Source organism: Anas platyrhynchos, chromosome 1 (assembly GCF_047663525.1).
Source record: "Anas platyrhynchos isolate ZD024472 breed Pekin duck chromosome 1, IASCAAS_PekinDuck_T2T, whole genome shotgun sequence".
NCBI lineage: Eukaryota > Metazoa > Chordata > Aves > Anseriformes > Anatidae > Anas > Anas platyrhynchos.
Window position 1 is genome coordinate 100,849,511 of NC_092587.1, and position 16,944 is coordinate 100,866,454.

Genomic DNA, 16,944 nt, shown 5'->3' on the forward strand with positions numbered 1-16,944 from the left:
CCTTTTCAGATCCTGTTAGGTTCTTTAAGGTTCTTTAAAATGTCACTGTAAAGGATAAAAGTCTAGCAATGTTTTTGACTACTGAACGTAGACTAACAGTTACCATTCCTACCATAGCTACATTCACTATAGACTCATAATATAGGATTGATAATACATGTATACTGACTGGAGCTAAAAATATCTACCGCTTGAATCAGAAAACCACTCTGCTCTTTGTTGTTGTATACAAGTGAAAGCTTCCAAAGCTATTAGTAGTAGTAAAATAGGTAGCAGGTGGGTTTTTTTGTTTTTTGTTTTTTTTTTTTTCTATTCTGCCCATGAATGTGGAAAATTCCTCCTCACATTAAAAAAATAGTCACAGTCTTAAAAAATAGTTCAGATGCATAGCACTAAAAATAAGTCAGTTTTTCCACAGGAAATTTTTTGTTCTATTTCTGATTTAATTTTTAATAGTGCACTGTGTATTTTTAGTGTTGTAGACTAAAATATAAAAAATAGGACCAGTAGGAATTCTTTGAAATTTGCCTCTACAAGATATTAACTAACACATACAAAAAGTTTCACAGTTAGTATGGGAATTCCATAGTAGTGACTAGCCTAATAGGTCTTCTTTCTGTCCTATTACACTAACCTACCGCTTTTTTATTCCTTTTTTTTTTTTTTTTTTTTTTTCTCCTTAATTTTCCCCCCAGAGGTGTAAGACATCCAAACTATTGGTAGTGTCTTTGTGTGTCCTCCTTTCCAGAAGGTATCAAATATGCAAGATGGACATATCCGTGATATGTTAATGTCTAGGTCTAAAGCCCATAAGACAAATTGTATTGGTCGGGTGTTTAAAATTCCAATATAACTATACATATAAAGCAGATGTGCAGTGTTTGATGTTAACTGCACACCAAATTAAATCAGAGATTTTATTTTTTAGAGCGAAATTGATACAGACCAAGCGACTGGGAAGGATCCTTTCTCAGTTAGAGTCTGTCTCTGCTTCTCAGCAAGGCAAGAGAAACATCTGTGAAGGAGCTCTGAAATGTATGATCTAGAACATGATGTATGAACAGTAGCTGGAGAGGAGGAGACTACGTGCTATGGATTACAGAAGAAGCACTCAAAGACATCTCTTTAAATCTCAAAATGCAGGACCAATTTAAGAAAGTAATGGTCTGGATAAACAAACAACAACAACAACAAAATGTGAAGGCTGATTTCATTAATAAAGATTTGAAACCTCAGTTTTGAAGAGATGGCAGGTTAAAGTTTGACATCCTCTGTCTGAAAACAACTAATTCTTTCTTTTCAGCCTTCTTGATGGCCAAGACAGAATTCTTTAACCAAAATAAATAAATAAACAAATAAAATATTAAAATAAAATAAAAAGAAGACTGCCATAGTTTATCTTTTGACAGTTCAGCTGGGATTTTCTCTATTAGGTGATGAAAGTTGGTTCCTAACATTCTACCCTAAGTTTTAAATCTAATGGATAACCTGCATAAGAAAAAAACAGGTTAATAGTAAATTTCTCTGGCTACAGTACTTGGGCAAGTGTTTTTCTCTCTATCCAGAGAGATTCCTTTTTGTTTTGTTTTATTTATTTACTAAGTTTTTGTCCTAAAATAATTATCAAGGCAACAAAGGGCAAAAGGAGAAATCTTTAAAAGACAATTTTTAATATGAGTAATGCAATAGATTTAAATCCTTTGTTTCTGTTGGCACAAGCCCCAGTGGTAGAAATAACACTATTCATTGAAGTGTCCTTTCTCCATTTTACAGAAATATTGTGAAAGGGGAAGGAAGGGAAACACACTTCTTTAGAGAGAATAGCACAGTGAAAAAAAATAAAATAAATACCAACACCAAATAAATAAACAAAAACAAACAAAACAAAAACACACACAAAAACAAACAAACAAAATATATCTCCAGAGCAACAACTTCCTCTTGCTATTAGTTAAAAAACCTGAACAGCTACATAAGGTCAAAATAGTGCAGTAGAAAGGGATTTACTTTTTCTACACATAGAATTGGATATTTAAGTTCAAGGTCTAGATTTTTTTTTTTTTTTAATATATATCTGCAGTACTTCTGATAAAGAAAACAACCTGGTTTTTTTTACAGTTTATATGACCATGAACATACTGTTACGTTTCAATAAACTAGTGTTTACAAGCAGACAGTAAAATATTGAGAAAACCATGTTAATAACTGTCCAGATATCAGGTTCGGTATTAAATCTTCAATTATTACAGCTTGCTGTGGAAACACAGTGGTTTAAATGCTGAGTATTAAACAGTTTGTGGTGGGCTATAAATTTCAGTCACATTTATGTTATATAGTACTGTGCAAATCATAATCTTAAAGTCAGTTTCATTTTTGCAATGTGTGCTTTAATAGAAAAAACAGTTCAAGCATGTGTGATTTCCATTTTTACAAAGATTTTAAAGGATTATTTAAGTTGAAGGAAAAGCAGTTTCTAATGAAATTTGAGCTATAGTATGAAGAAAAGATCACAAGAAATACTTGAATGGGCTAAGCTCTTAGTAAAACTCTAACTTTCTCTGTTTCATGACCAATTTAAATGTGTTCTTTAACATTGTGGGGCAAGGGGGCAAAGTCAAAAGTACCTTATGAGATACTTTGAGCAATCCTATCATGCAAATCACTTAACCTGTACCAGTGTTAAGGGATTTGATTCCAGCCAACTCTCAATGACTGATTATTTCAATACACAATTGCTTTAACAAGCAATGTAGCCTCATTTCCTTGTGCCACAAGGAAGAACTGTCTTCCTTGGTTTTGTCCACAAATGAAAACCAGTGGGTAATCTGGAATGAGAAGAGAAAGAGCAAAGGGAAGAGAACATTTGCTTAATTGCTTGCTCTTTGCTTCTCTAGAAATCCTGCAGTCAATAAAAATGAGAGTGGATCCAGCAAAAAGCTATGCTCTGCAGGAAGCACACAGAAAACAAAATACTGTGCAGTTGTGGTTGAATGTTAAGGGAGCTCCAAAAAGCACTTTAGGAATTTCTCTGCCTCATGCAGAGGCAGACTACAAAGTGAAGGGAGGAAGGGAGAAAGGAAGGAAGGAAGAGAGGAAGGAAGGGAGGAAGGAAAGGAGGAAGGGAAGAGGGAAGGGAGGAAGGAAGGAAAAAAATACTGGGGAAAAATAACAGGAAACAGAGGAAAGAAGAAAAAAAAAAAAGAAAAAAAAGTAGGAAAAAGGGGGAAAGGAGGAAAAAGGAAACAAACAAAAAAACAACATACAGAAGAATCAGGAAACAAACAAACAACAAAAAAAACAAAAAACAAAAAAAACACATACCATGTGTGATATTTTTTCTCCTTAGGGCATCAAGACACCATAAACCAATGGTAGATGAAATAGAAATTGCCAGCTCTGCACAAATTTATTTATTTATTTTTGTGGCATAAGAGTAACTATGTAAATTGCTCAGTTTAAGTCCTTAGGCAATAACCAAACTGTTGATTTAATTTAAACATATTCAGTTATCTCTTGAATTAATATTTAGCAAGCTATAGGGTAAACAGGTGTGGTGGTTTTACTCAGGTGGGCAGCCGAGCTCCACCACAACCGCTCTCTCACTCCCCCTCTCCTCAAAAAGGAAGGGGGAGAAAATACAACACAGAGAACTCGAGGTTTGAGATGAGAAAGGTTTAATTAAAGGGAAAGGGAATGGGGAGGAAAAACAGAAACAAAAGAAACAATCAGTCCGCGTGGAAGCACAGAGAGAGAAAAAATTATTCTCTACTTCCCATCAGCGAGCGGTGTTCGGCCACGTCCTGGGAAGCAGGGCCTCAAACGCGTAGTGGTTGTTCAGGAGGAACAGCCCCCTCCCCCACGAGAGCCCCCCCTTTTATTGCTGAGTGTGACATCAGGTGTTATGAAATATCCCTTTGGGTGGTTTAGGTCAGCTGCCCCAGCAATGTCCCCTCCCCATCACTTGCCCACCCCCAGCCTGCTGGCTCTTGGGGGCTTGGAAGGAGTCCTGATGCTGTGCCAGCACTACGCAGCAATAGACACAACTTTGGAGTGATATCAGTGCTGTTCCAGCTACGAGTGCAGAGCACAGCACTGTGCGGGCTGCTGCAGGGAAAAGGTGACTCCAGCTCAGACAGACCCAACACAACAGGATAACAGAGAAGTGATGGTTCTGGAGTAAACTCCCCAAAGATAGCAAACTACTGGTCTGTGCAGAATGTGTGAGTATAAAATGTTCCCAGTCACAGAGATGTAAAGGAACATAAAGGTAGCTCTCAGAATAAGTGGTCAGGCAGTTGGACTTTATGATCTTTCCACATCCCTTTCAATTGGACTATTCTATTCTATTCTATTCAAATAGAACATTACAATAATTCTATTCTATTCTATTCTATTCTATTCTATTCTATTCTATTCTATTCTATTCTATTCTATTCTATTCTATTCTATTCTATTCTATTCCATTCCATTCCATTCCATTCCATTCCATTCCATTCCATTCCATTCCATTCCTATCCTATCCTATCCTATCCTATCCTATCCTATCCTATCCTATCCTATCCTATCCTATCCTATCCTATCCTATCCTATCCTATCCAAGGTGGGACCAGCCAGAGATTAATAGTGTTAGAGATTGCACCAATTGATTGACTGTGGGAGAATTGATTTCACCCACCCTTTTCTTCTCCTCCAGGCCACCCTAACACACCAGCTGGGATGCGGGGGTGGCCAATGTAAAGTTGTGCAGGCCTAAGCAAACTGGAAAAATTTAGCAGTTTGGGAGCGCCTGTCATAGTTTATGTTACTGTGTTGCTAAAGTTTACCAGAGCTATATACTGGCAAACATATTCACTGTAACTCTACGTGACATGACTGTGCTTGAGCAATTGCAGTCGTACCTTGCAAGGCTTATGCCCTTAAAGGATCACTGCCATATGTACGTTTACCTAATCACAGTCTCTTTCTTCACTGGATAATACTATTCTTGTGTGCATTTTTGCCAAAAGCCATTTGTATCAGAAGTTCTTCAGATAGTAATTTCAAGGCAAAAGAAACTGATTTATATGCCTTATCTTTACTATTTTTTAAAAGGACCTACTTTCACACAGATCCCGAAGGTTGCCTCAGTTAGATGATCTGGCCAAAAGAATAGGACCTTAAATAAAATATAGACTGGCAAACTTTAGAGGGAAGATGGTTTATTTATTTTTAAGTAGTTTGCAGGCTCTTAATGAGAAAGAATAACACAGCACTAATAGTATAGACCAGCCTGACTGTTAGATCTGAACCAGAACACAGAAATACTTCTTTTATCCTGTACAAGACCTCTAATCTTTTGGGATTAACAGATAAATTCTAGCAAACCATGAAGTAGAAATTAACACTCTCCCCATGTTCTTTGCCAGAGCTTATCATTATCACAAGGGAGTCAGAAGAAACTATCAGTGACAGAGAATTCAAACTGAGATGATATGTTTCCTCTTGTTAACATTGCTGAGAGACAGTATGCTCTTGGGGCAGAATGCAAATTGGGGTTAAAAAACCCAAACTACTACAGCAGAAGTTGCCAGTGGTTGTAAATAGCAGTGAGTGAACACATTGGTTCAAGTGTCATTCTGTAATAGTGCATAAGTGTTAAATATATTGTTTGTTAATCCAAATATACTGCATTAATTTAATGGAGGGCTAGTTCCCATGAGCAGAAAAGAATGCAATGCTTTCAGATAACTACCCATCTAGCAACACTTGATACAATGGCTGACCCCTTGTTGAACTCACCAGACCAGGTTGTCAAAAAGGAAAGTCACAGAGAAAATGAGAAGTCAAAGGATTTCAAGCTGGTTTAAAAAGTAGACTTTTCTTAAGGGAACAAAAGCAGTAACTCTTCAGAAATTGTACTCAGATAAAGACCACTGCTACAGTTTATAAAGAAGTCCATATTCCTAGGTTCCAAGAAAACGGAGAAATACACAAGTGAAATAACCATGAATGTAGATGTTACTAACTTCCCTTTGTTAGTGTATTGTGGTCCCACAGTTAAATACTTTGAGAAGCCTGTCTGGTCACCATTCTTGTTGTTGGTCATGAAGCAGCTGCAGGTGTTTGAACTGATCCAGGGATTTCACACACCAAATTGCCTTAAGAATTACAAGTAGAATTGCATTCCACTTAGGGATCAGTGATAGCTCAGAGCTGATCCCTACTGGGGTATGATCACAAAAACAACAAAAGATAAAATAACCCTGTAGTTAGAATGACAATGCAGTAAATATTGTTTTGATAGTACTTTTCTTCCTGAAGGACCATCTTTGTTAATAATATTGTAGTTCTTATTCTTAAATTAGCCCTGTTTATTTAAGGCTTGCTTTTTTACCTTGTATACTTCCAGCTAGAAAAAAATTATTTGTCAGAATAACCTGTGCTACTCATGGCAAAATTATTCATCAACACCACTGACCTTCTTTTGTTATCCTAATAATACATTCTCAAGCAAGTCTGTTCTAGCCTGAAGATTAGGGCTGCTGATGGTCTTCATACTGGAGTTATAATTGCTCTGTGTACTTTGGGGGATACACAGTATCACATCTTTCCATTATGTACTTGGCACATTATTCTCTGAAAAGCATCTTAAAAGTGTAAAATGATTCCTGTGTTCCAAGCAAATTTATCACTTCAATAATGGTAGATAACAAGTGGCTCAGGGAGTCCAATTTTAGTTAGATTCAAACTTCTAATTATTTTTGTATTATTTTCTTGACAAGGAACCACTCAAAGTAGTCAAGATCCTCAAAACCTTAAAGTCAAACTAAGGTATTTGATACAGGTATCAAACTAAGGTATTTTAAATCAAATTTCACCAAATCCCAAGCATATTTGTCACTACTGACCAATAAGACATTCTACTCTAATCTCATTCAGTCTTAATTTAGCAGTCACCTTTTATGTTAGATTTATTTTAGATGTTTTTATATGGGTAACAAACATCTGAAAGTAGCCTTTACTTTGTTTTGGACTAAGTCATAGTATCTTTTGCCTGCAATAAAAGGTTACATGATATAGTATGCCAAGGAAGGGATATCTACATTGAACATTGGGTACAATAGATTTTCATGTCATGAAGTTATATATACACTGGCTCTGTTCTTAGATAAATTCTCCTTATGGATGCCTGTGTTTTAGAGTCTTTCTGATAGCTAATACACTGTGACAGGCCAGGAAAATGAGGCCAAAGTTAAAGAAATATCATCCAAATGTTTGGTGTTTAAAATGGCTAGGCCAGACAGCAAAAAGGCTCCTTACCAGACTACAGAAAAACAAGAGTAGACAGATTTTATTTTTTTTTTCCTCTCATCCAACGGCAATCTAATTCCCAGAACTCAGTGTACCCAGCAGAGAATCTCAAAAGCTGTTTTTTAGGGGAAGACCTGGTCGAAAGCCCATGAAAGTCATTGAAGATCTGGTCACTGCCTCTCCTATGCATGGCTTGTTCAATAATTTAATGTCAGATAGGGTTCTTTTTTGTTGTTGTTGTCTTATTGTATATTGTTATGTCTATAAATATTCATATGTCTAAATATATCTGGAAACATATACACATTCTCGTCACTGTTATATTAACAGGAAATGTTATGATATATCTTACACCTTACATGCAAAGACTTGTTTGCTACCACACATTAATGAGGGAAGATGTTTGGAAACTGCATCTCCTTGCAGGAGGAGACAGAACTGCTCTGAAAGATCTGGTAGTCTCCTGAGGTTACAGAACCGAGTTCACAAGAGAACATGGCATTAAAAGAGGAAGAAACCTTTCTTAGTTCTATTTCAGCCATAGTTTGTCCATCAGGAAAATAGCAGCATAACACAACAGGAACAGAGATATCCACCTTTCTATTTGAATTTTCCTCCTCCTAGGAGAGCACATGAAGTCACGCCCTGGGCCTAGAACTTGAGGGATCTCCTGAAAAGAAAGAAAGGGAGAGAACATGAATGACAGCACTGAATCTGTCTTTCAGTTGCACCAGGGGAGGTTTAGGTTGGAAATGAGGAGAAAATTCTTTTCAGAGAGTAGTCAGGCATTGAAATGGGTTGCCCAGGGAGGTGGTGGAGTCACTGTTCCTAGAGATGTTCAAGGAGAGGTTGGTCATGGTGCTTAGGGACATGGTTTAGTGGGAGATATTGGTGGTAGGGGGATTGTTGGAACAGATGATCTTAAAGGTCTTTTCCAACCTAATGATTCTATGAAAATACAGATGACTACAGTAAGATTATTTTACGACTTTGCTTTGTGAAGAACCCAGACATAGACACATACATTTATTATTCTCTGAACACTTCTCTTGGATTGGATCTGTTGATAACCTTAGACAGTGATAAGTTTGCTTTCTGAATCCCAAGTACTAAGATCCCTTACCTGAAAAGAACCAGTATTATTGAAGAAATTGTTCAATGAAACTGAGATTTTTGATGACTTGATGAAACAGAAAGGGTTATTCCAGCTGGCTGTAGGATAGAAAAAATCCTATTGCACTTATGCTATTCATTGTAACAGTGTTGATCCAGCATTAAACTTATAAATAAAACTGAGTCAATTTTAATTAATATCAGTTCATTCAAAATATTGACTCTCACCACTATATTGGTGGCTATACAGGTATTATCAAATGAAAAAGCACTGAAATATTAGCAAAAAATATTATTTCCTACCAGAATCTCTGGTCTATAGGTTCTCTAGGCTTAGATTTGGACCTCAGCCATGTTACTAAAGACCTGTTTACAGCAGAACAGATTTTGGATGTTTTTCCAGACAATTAAAAAGATAAACAGAGTTTCAGTCATAAATCAAACCTCATCCTTAGTAACAGAACTATAGGATAATTTTAGCGTTCAAGTTCTTAAAACTTAATTAACTCTTAAGCAAACTCCCATCTGTAAAAATACAATCAATTTTTAACTGATTTTTAAATAATCTCCTGTCTTCAATACCGGCTTCATATTTGTGTTTTCACTTGGGACTGAAAACACTGATGAAACAGTATAGAGCTCTAAATGAAAACAGCCACACACCTGGGCAACAGGACTGAGTCTGCAGCTCGCTGTGGGCAAAACTGAAATGCTGTAATGCTGATGTACGCATCCCTGACTCATCCCATTTAAAAATAATACTCAGTGTTCTGGCAGATCTTTTGCAGCAGCTTCCAATGGTTATTACAATATAAAGGTGAGCAACTGCCTAACACAGAACCCAATTGCTGACAGCTGATAGGAATAATTGTTCAAGCAAATCTTTGAATAGTGAGTCTTAGAATATAAACTGTCGTGCCTGATTTCATTGACTGACAGTTTTTAGTATTTGAGTAGGTAAAGAGCTGTGAAAATTCTTCACTTCATAAGCATTTTGAAAGTGATTTCTGACATATAAACTTTTGGCAGCAATTTTCAAGGGGGTCATCTAAAATGACTGATACAGTAGTTAGTGTGATGCGGGCATAGCACGTTTAACAGTCACTGAGCTTCGAATATGACACAGTATGATCCTAATTGCAGCACTGCAAGCAAGGCATAAAGGAGTTGCTCATGGTGCTTGACATATATTTTATGATTATGAAAAAAGAAAGACTTCAACTGGTAAAATCAAGACATGGCACAATACCTCTGCTTTATTATACAGATAAGAAAATGGCATTTAGTGGCAAGGTCAGGACCATTTAAAAAAAAAAAAAAAAAAAAAAAGAAGAAAATAAGATAAATCCCGCTTGTGTTTTTTTTTTTGTTTGGTTTTTTTTTTTTTTTTTGCTTTTTTAGGTCCTAAGTTATATACATTCTATTCACAAATGTCACAAAATGATTACAGCACATTGCAGTTTAGGTTTTCCTACATGTTAAGAAAATATGGAAGCTGAAGCAGCAAGATTTGGATTCTGGGACCAACTCCAATGCCAAAATTTAGTGGTGTGAAGAATTGCTTCTGTTACATGTTGTTTTATTATAGCAATGCACGTGATTTATACCAGAAGAGCCCTTGGCTCTATGGTTTTAATTCAGTTCCACTGATGATTTTTCATTTGAACTACTCAATGCACATGAACCCAGTGAGCTATTTTTGTGAATAGTTTTTGCAACTACAAAAAGGCTAATTGGATAGCACTGTAGAGTTATTCCTGGAGATATTCTTTCTGAAAGGAATCTGATGAGTCTTCTTACCATGTTTTGTATAGGTATGCAGTCTGAGATCCAGAAAAACTACCTTTGGCATAAAATCAATAGAAAATATTTCAGATCTGACCTTCTCTTCCCTGACAAACATATTCCAATCAGGTTTCCACACCATTTCTATATTTTTGAAAATTGATAGTGTATTTTCTGATGTGTAATTAAAATTATTAGAAGTCAAATATTTGTCCAGAACAAATTTTCATTTAGATTTCTTTCTCTCTCTCCTTCCTGTTGAATTTACTATTTAAAATTCTGGCTTTTATTGTGTTTTTCTATTCTTCATCTTTTAGAGAATGCAGCACTTCACACCCTAGATTCATAAATGCTTTTGAGGTCTACAGCTGTTTTAAAGTCAGGTGTAGACCTGAAGAAATTCATGGTGATCTACAAAGTACAGGGCTTGTATCTTTCTGTTTTATCTTATTTCTTCATGCTTGTGTTTGCATTTGTTCAAGGCTCAGTGAAGCTGTAAGTAATCCTCTCCTTTTCTCTGTCATCTATATTTTTTTAAACTGCTTTTTTTTTTTTTTTTTTTTTTTTGTGCTAAACTTCCTCTCTGTTACTGGGCTGGCCCAATCATTTCATATATAGAGAGAATGTGGTTATTTTAAAGCAGAAGTACTGATGTGAAAAAGCAGCCCCAATCTTCATTCTTTTGTATGAATATTTCTGTTTGCTCTGCAAGTAATCTCAAGGGTGCTGCCTAGTGCTTGCTATTCTACATGAACTGCATGTAGGCAGAATGTGTATGTCCATGTAGTACATCTCCGTGGGCTGGCCCAAGGGTCAGGGAGCAAGACTCTATTCACATTGATAACGTAGCAACAGATCACAGCAGCATTTGAGTGTTGATATGACTTCAGTTTGCTAGTAGGGGATTAAAGTCTTGCCCAGTGAGCAACTAAATGCAGCAATAGAGTAAGGTCAAGTATGAACTGCGTCATGAACAAGCAACAGAAGAGTTTTCCAGCCTAATGAAAACCAGTAGCTCAATTGAGAAATATATGATACTGGTGTTGATTTCTAAATAATATCTGAAGTCTTTGGAAAGATTCATTCATTCTAAGCCTGAAATGAATATTTACCGGAGACCCATATCTGCTGCATCCTGGTGCCCTCAATTGCAGGCACGTCAATTCCTACAAAATAAAATAAAGAGATAAGCCAATAAAATAGACAGAGGATGAACAAGAGACTCTAGAGAAACAGGAATCAGGACACTAAAGCATGCCCCAACAAGCTGTGGCATGAGACCAGGCTTGGGCTATGCCCTCAGTTGTTAGGAAGAAGATTTCCCACCACACCACTGAGGCAGGAGCAATCTGTCCTGAGGTGAGCAGTGAAAGCAGAGGCTAAGGAACAGTCCCTCTTTCCTGCAGATATTAGGAAATTGTACGTTGCCTTTGTTCTGGAAAGGTGACATCCACATCCTTGCTAAATGGCAAGGGAACTCATCGGTCATGTAAGCAACATCATTGCGTGTCTTAATGAAGAACAACCAAAGTATATGAAGTGCCAGGGACTCTGGACTTTGCTTGGCTCTGAGGTGCCTCCTGCCCGTAGATAGGCTTCAACAACCGAAATCTAGGCTCAGATGAATCAAAAGATGGTTTCACCTGTCAGAAAACATAAATATACTTACATGTACTTTATCACAGTATGTGCTTCAAATTTTATTTAATTCTTTTATACATTTAGTGACCAAGGTATTAACAGATGAAAACTGGGAAACTTCACAATAAATATTTTTCTATTGATGATTCAATTTCAAACCAAACCTATTTGTGCAACAATAGCAACAAGGAGTCCCAACCAACCGTCTGGCCTCTGCGCAGACCAGTGTGCAAACAAAACACAAAAAGATGGCCCTTCCCCCAGATTAAATCCCAAATGAAATTGCAGAAAGATAAGTCAAAACTGTGAGTTTTAGGGAATAACATGTCAAACACAGCATACATACTGTCTTATATAAAAATGTATATAATGTAGAAGTTGTTACAGAAAAATCTCTGTCCATTTTCAATTTTCAAAAGGAATATTTATATATATATATATATATATATATATATATATATATAGGGTGATTCATGAGGTTAAGCTGTATTTTAATGATCTGATTTACCCAGAGTATCTGAAACATCATGAGGACATGCCATGCATTCTATTAGGCCTGGGATCCAATGTGAGCATGCAGAAACACATGGATAACCAAATCAAATGAAAGCTGTGCCAGTTGCACAGAAGCTGCATGAATGAGATCTGTGTATCTGCAAAGCTCATGGGAAGGATAAATTATTTCAAGTTTGATTTAATGCAAAGATACAAGCTGAATGATTTTTTTGATTTCCAGTTCTCTAAAATGAGGGACAATGTTTACCCATGATTTTTCCTAAAGTGATAAACACAGGGAGAAAAGTGAAAAAATTAACTAAGATAAATTAAAACAACAACAACAACCACCACCACCAACTATTATGTCTACAGAGGAACAGAGGAATTGTAGATGGATGATATTTTAATTTTCAGTATTTGCACTTAACTTTTGTTACTACTGGCAAGAGTAACAGCCTAGTCATAATTTAAACTTAAATAATAAAAGTGCTTTAGTTATTTGACTTTATTTTCATTTTGAAAAATATATAGATGTATATAAATTTTATGGAAAGTAAGTGCAAGAAAATTAGATACAGATATTGAAACTGCTCTGGTGCCAAAAATAGTAAAAAGCATGGGACATATACCAGAAATATTTGTATCAGTATGTTTATCTCACTAATCTATGAAGATGTGTAGTATAGAGAGTCTCTAAGATTCATCAGAAGATGGCCTGAGAAGTTATCATTGACATAAGATAAAGATGACAGGCTGCAGCAAACAGAATTAAATTGTGATTTTATTTGAAAACAAGCATGAGCCTACACGAATGATAGTATACCTGTTTCAACTTTCACAAATCTCTCAGAAAAACCTCAAGTCTCATTTTATAACACAATTCAATAATAAAACTTTTTAAGTTTTCAAATGTATTCTGATATACTATTTGGTTCATAACTTACGGATGAAAAAAGTGAGAAAGTCAGCCTTTTGCAAATTCTGGGAGAACAGAACCTGATGGAAAATAGAACAGAATTTAATGCAGATACAAACAAAAAGAAAAATCTTTCCAGTTGAGATTGACTTAATCAAGATCAATCCTGTTTTCAGGTACTCATTACTACACAGATCTGCCTTCTAATATTTTTTTTCTCCTTTCTTTTTTTTTTTTTTTTAATACTTAATATTAATAAATAAATAAATAAATAAAATAAAAAAGAACATCAGCATCTACTTTGAATACATTGGAAACAATCCATAAATCTCATTATAAGCACTTCATGTGTACTTTTGTGTGCTCTTATAATACAATTGGTGGTTATTTCTTCATGAGAGTTCCTACTTGCTCTTCTTTCCCAATTCTTTTTTTTTTTTTTTTTTTTTTCTCCATGAAACAGACAACAAACCATTTCTTTTGTGGAAATACTTATTTCTTTCTGGATTTTTGATTGTTTCCACTATAGACACAGAATTTTACTTAACCCAGAAATATGCATTTATCCTACTGAAGGTAAGTTATCCATAAAAATGCACAGTGTTAGTTTTCAGATTGTACTGATGTTACTAAATATTTTAAAACAAAAATTTGCATTTTTTACACATTTTTTCTTAATATTTTGTTAAACTAAATATAGTTTGTTGACTTCTTGTACCTACAAAAGAAAGCAATTTCAATTTAAAAACTGTAATATCTGTAAAACAACTGTAAAACAATCACCATTATTGCAAACTGTCTTTGGACACCAACATCAACAAATCCAAGCCATCAAACCAAGCCAAAACCTGAAGGAAAACACCCTCAAGGTGGTGGCAGAATTGTGACTTCCATCTTGGAGCAAGCTGAATTCTTCTGGCTGGTTTTCTTTCCAGAACACAGCCGTGTGGGTACAGAACCCAGGCACCAGCAGCATTGTGCCCCAAGTCACCATGCAGGGCCAATTGCTCCCTATGAGTACCATAGGGTGCCAGCAGCTAGCCACACCACCTGCCTGCTCATCAGCCCTGCTGAGGGTTGTGGTGTGGGTCTACAAATCACAGGAATGCCTAGCACAAAAAAGCATCAGGCCCAATTCTACCCCCAGATAGAAACTGATGGCAGGTGTGGTCTTTGTAGCGAGGGTTCACATAAAGGCTCTCATCTAGAACTGCAGCCTAAGAGCAACGTATATTAACCAAATCATTTATTTCAAGTATTGAACATAAAAAAATAAAGCCTGTCTTTCAGTATGCCATCTGTCAGTAAAACAAAATCTATTGTTTTGATACCTTCATTATTTTCAATTAAAATACAGCTTTAGGCTCACCTTAATTTATATGTAAGGAGAATGAGAGATTTGTCATATAATCATCCTTTCTGGGCCTGGTCAACCAGATACTTATTTGATTCTTTTCCTCATTTAACTGGAAAAAGATCAATCTGAGGGCTTATGGCATTAACTTTCTCTATTACTGACTAACCTGCCAAAAAGGAAACTATGTCATATCACATCAGTACATTAGTAACAATTTCTTTAGAGAAAACCAGATTTCCAGACCCACAAAATTACCTCAGGGGAGTTCACTTACCAGATGGCACTTTTTTCCAAGAGCTTCCACAAAAGTCATAACACAGTCCATTTTTATCTAAAGTATTTCAACAATTTCAAAATTCTTATTGATTTATTGGATTTCTCCTTTCATAATAATGAAAGTTGTCATTAAAACAGGTTTATAACACTTAGGTTACTAGTTTATACACTATATTAGTATTTGCATCTTTGCTGACCAAAGCAGTTTGTGTTCTTAGTTTTTGTTTGTTTTTCTGTTTTTGCAAAATTCCTTTCATGCACTGCAAAGGCAAGCCAATAGATATAAGCACAGACACACAATAATTATCTAGCATTTCATCCTGCTATTGATTTGTCCTCCTATTGATATGCAGGATCAAGCACATCTTTGCCAGATGGGATTTTTCCAGACTAACCCCTTAAAATTTCACAGTGCTATATAATGGCACCACTTACCACCTTAAATGTAAAAGCAATAGTACAATTTAACAGTATACTCAGATTTGTTGATCAAATCTTCAACAAGATTTCCTGTGCCCAGGAAAGAATTATGCAAGATTCTAGTGCATGATTATATACAATATCCTCTCCCCATCCTAACACATCCAGAAGCATTATCAAGCAGTGTCTACCCCACATGACAACTGGTGACATTGGCCTGATTCACCAAAACAAAGGAATATTTTATTTCCATGCCTATTTACTTTGTCTGCCTGTCAGCCTGTCAAACAGAAACCATCTGTGACTATAAGCAAAACCAGTCCCCTGATCAAAACACTGAAACACAGTGAGAAGAGTAGTAACAACAAAGTGATGATTATGAAGGTCCCCATAATCTAACACAAACCACCTGTGAATTTTCTGGATTGAAATGAGAGTAGGAGTAGTTCAGCAGGTGCCTTTAGGCTGAAAGACCAGTACAGCTGAAAAAATAATTGGTCCCTTTGAGTTCACATGACTCCAATCTTCTTTTTAAGCAGCGCTGTCTTTTTTCAGTGTGTTCTGCTACAGGTACAAAGGCTAGCCTTCTTTTTAGGTTGTTATGCTAGTGGTATGTTGTGGTGACTGCAATCCCTTGATACTATTGTTTGTTAGATCCCAAAGCTACCAGAGGAGGAAAAAGAAAAAAGCTCTTCCACTTTCCCATATGTTTCTGCTGTGTACGGAACACAACTTGTGTTAAAACAAAAGAGCTTCCTATACCCGTGTGCCAAATTATCTTTCTTAGGATATTGGTATTTTTCAATAGTATTACCAGGTGAAGACTTAGTAACTGAGATTATCCCAGCCCTGTTTACATTTCCTTCTGTAGCCTTCCTCTCATCCTTTCTGAGAAATATCCTTTCCAGATACCCTCTTAGCATGCTTTGGTTCCTCATGACCCATGCTGGCAGTAAAAAACACAAAAACTTATTTCAGTACATCACTGACACCAGTGGAAAGAGATCCAGTCACAGTTACTAATGACATTTGGTTCAACAAATAAACTGGAATTTTCTGACAGATACTGTTATGACTCTTACTTAATCTACATTGATATACTTAATACTGTAAGCAATAACCACTTCTTAACTGTTTTTTTTTTTTTATTTTTTGTTTTTTAACTGCATGTGTGAATCTAACAATAATGTTGTGTAAAGTACAACCTTCATACTTGGTGTAAAGTACTGACCTGTCCCAGGGAAAAAAAAAAGAAAAAAAAAGAAAAAAAAAGCTCTGAAAGACATAATATGGGGATAATAAACAAACATTGAATATTTTGTTTGTTTGTTTGTTTTTCCTGAGACAAAGACCCTGGAAAAGCCTCTTTTTCATCAATTTTCTAAACAGCAATTTTACCATGTTCCAATATTGCTCTATCTTGTTTCTAGTTTTCAGTTGCACAAAATCAGAATTGTTTTCCTGGTTTTTATCTTTTCCTTTCAAAACTGAGATTTTATCTTGAAGAAGGCCCTAGGGTCTTTCAGAGTCTGAACTGTCTTCCATATTTAAAAATGTGTTCATTCTAAAGTCAAGATTAAGGTCTTAGGCAGGGAAGGATTCAGAGGATTCAGTGGCTGCATATCACTCTGGGTTGGTTTTGTACTAC

General features: G+C 35.9%; 1 long non-coding RNA gene across 1 annotated transcript; it reads right to left on the reverse strand.

Moving 5' to 3' along the window:
- Positions 1-9,637: 9,637 nt before the first annotated feature.
- LOC106019242 (uncharacterized) lies at positions 9,638-15,685 on the reverse strand. The gene is made up of 3 exons (XR_001193904.5): positions 14,875-15,685; positions 13,272-13,323; positions 9,638-11,831 (listed from the first exon to the last, which is right to left on the reverse strand). It is a non-coding gene; the product is annotated as an uncharacterized lncRNA (long non-coding RNA).
- Positions 15,686-16,944: the final 1,259 nt, after the last annotated feature.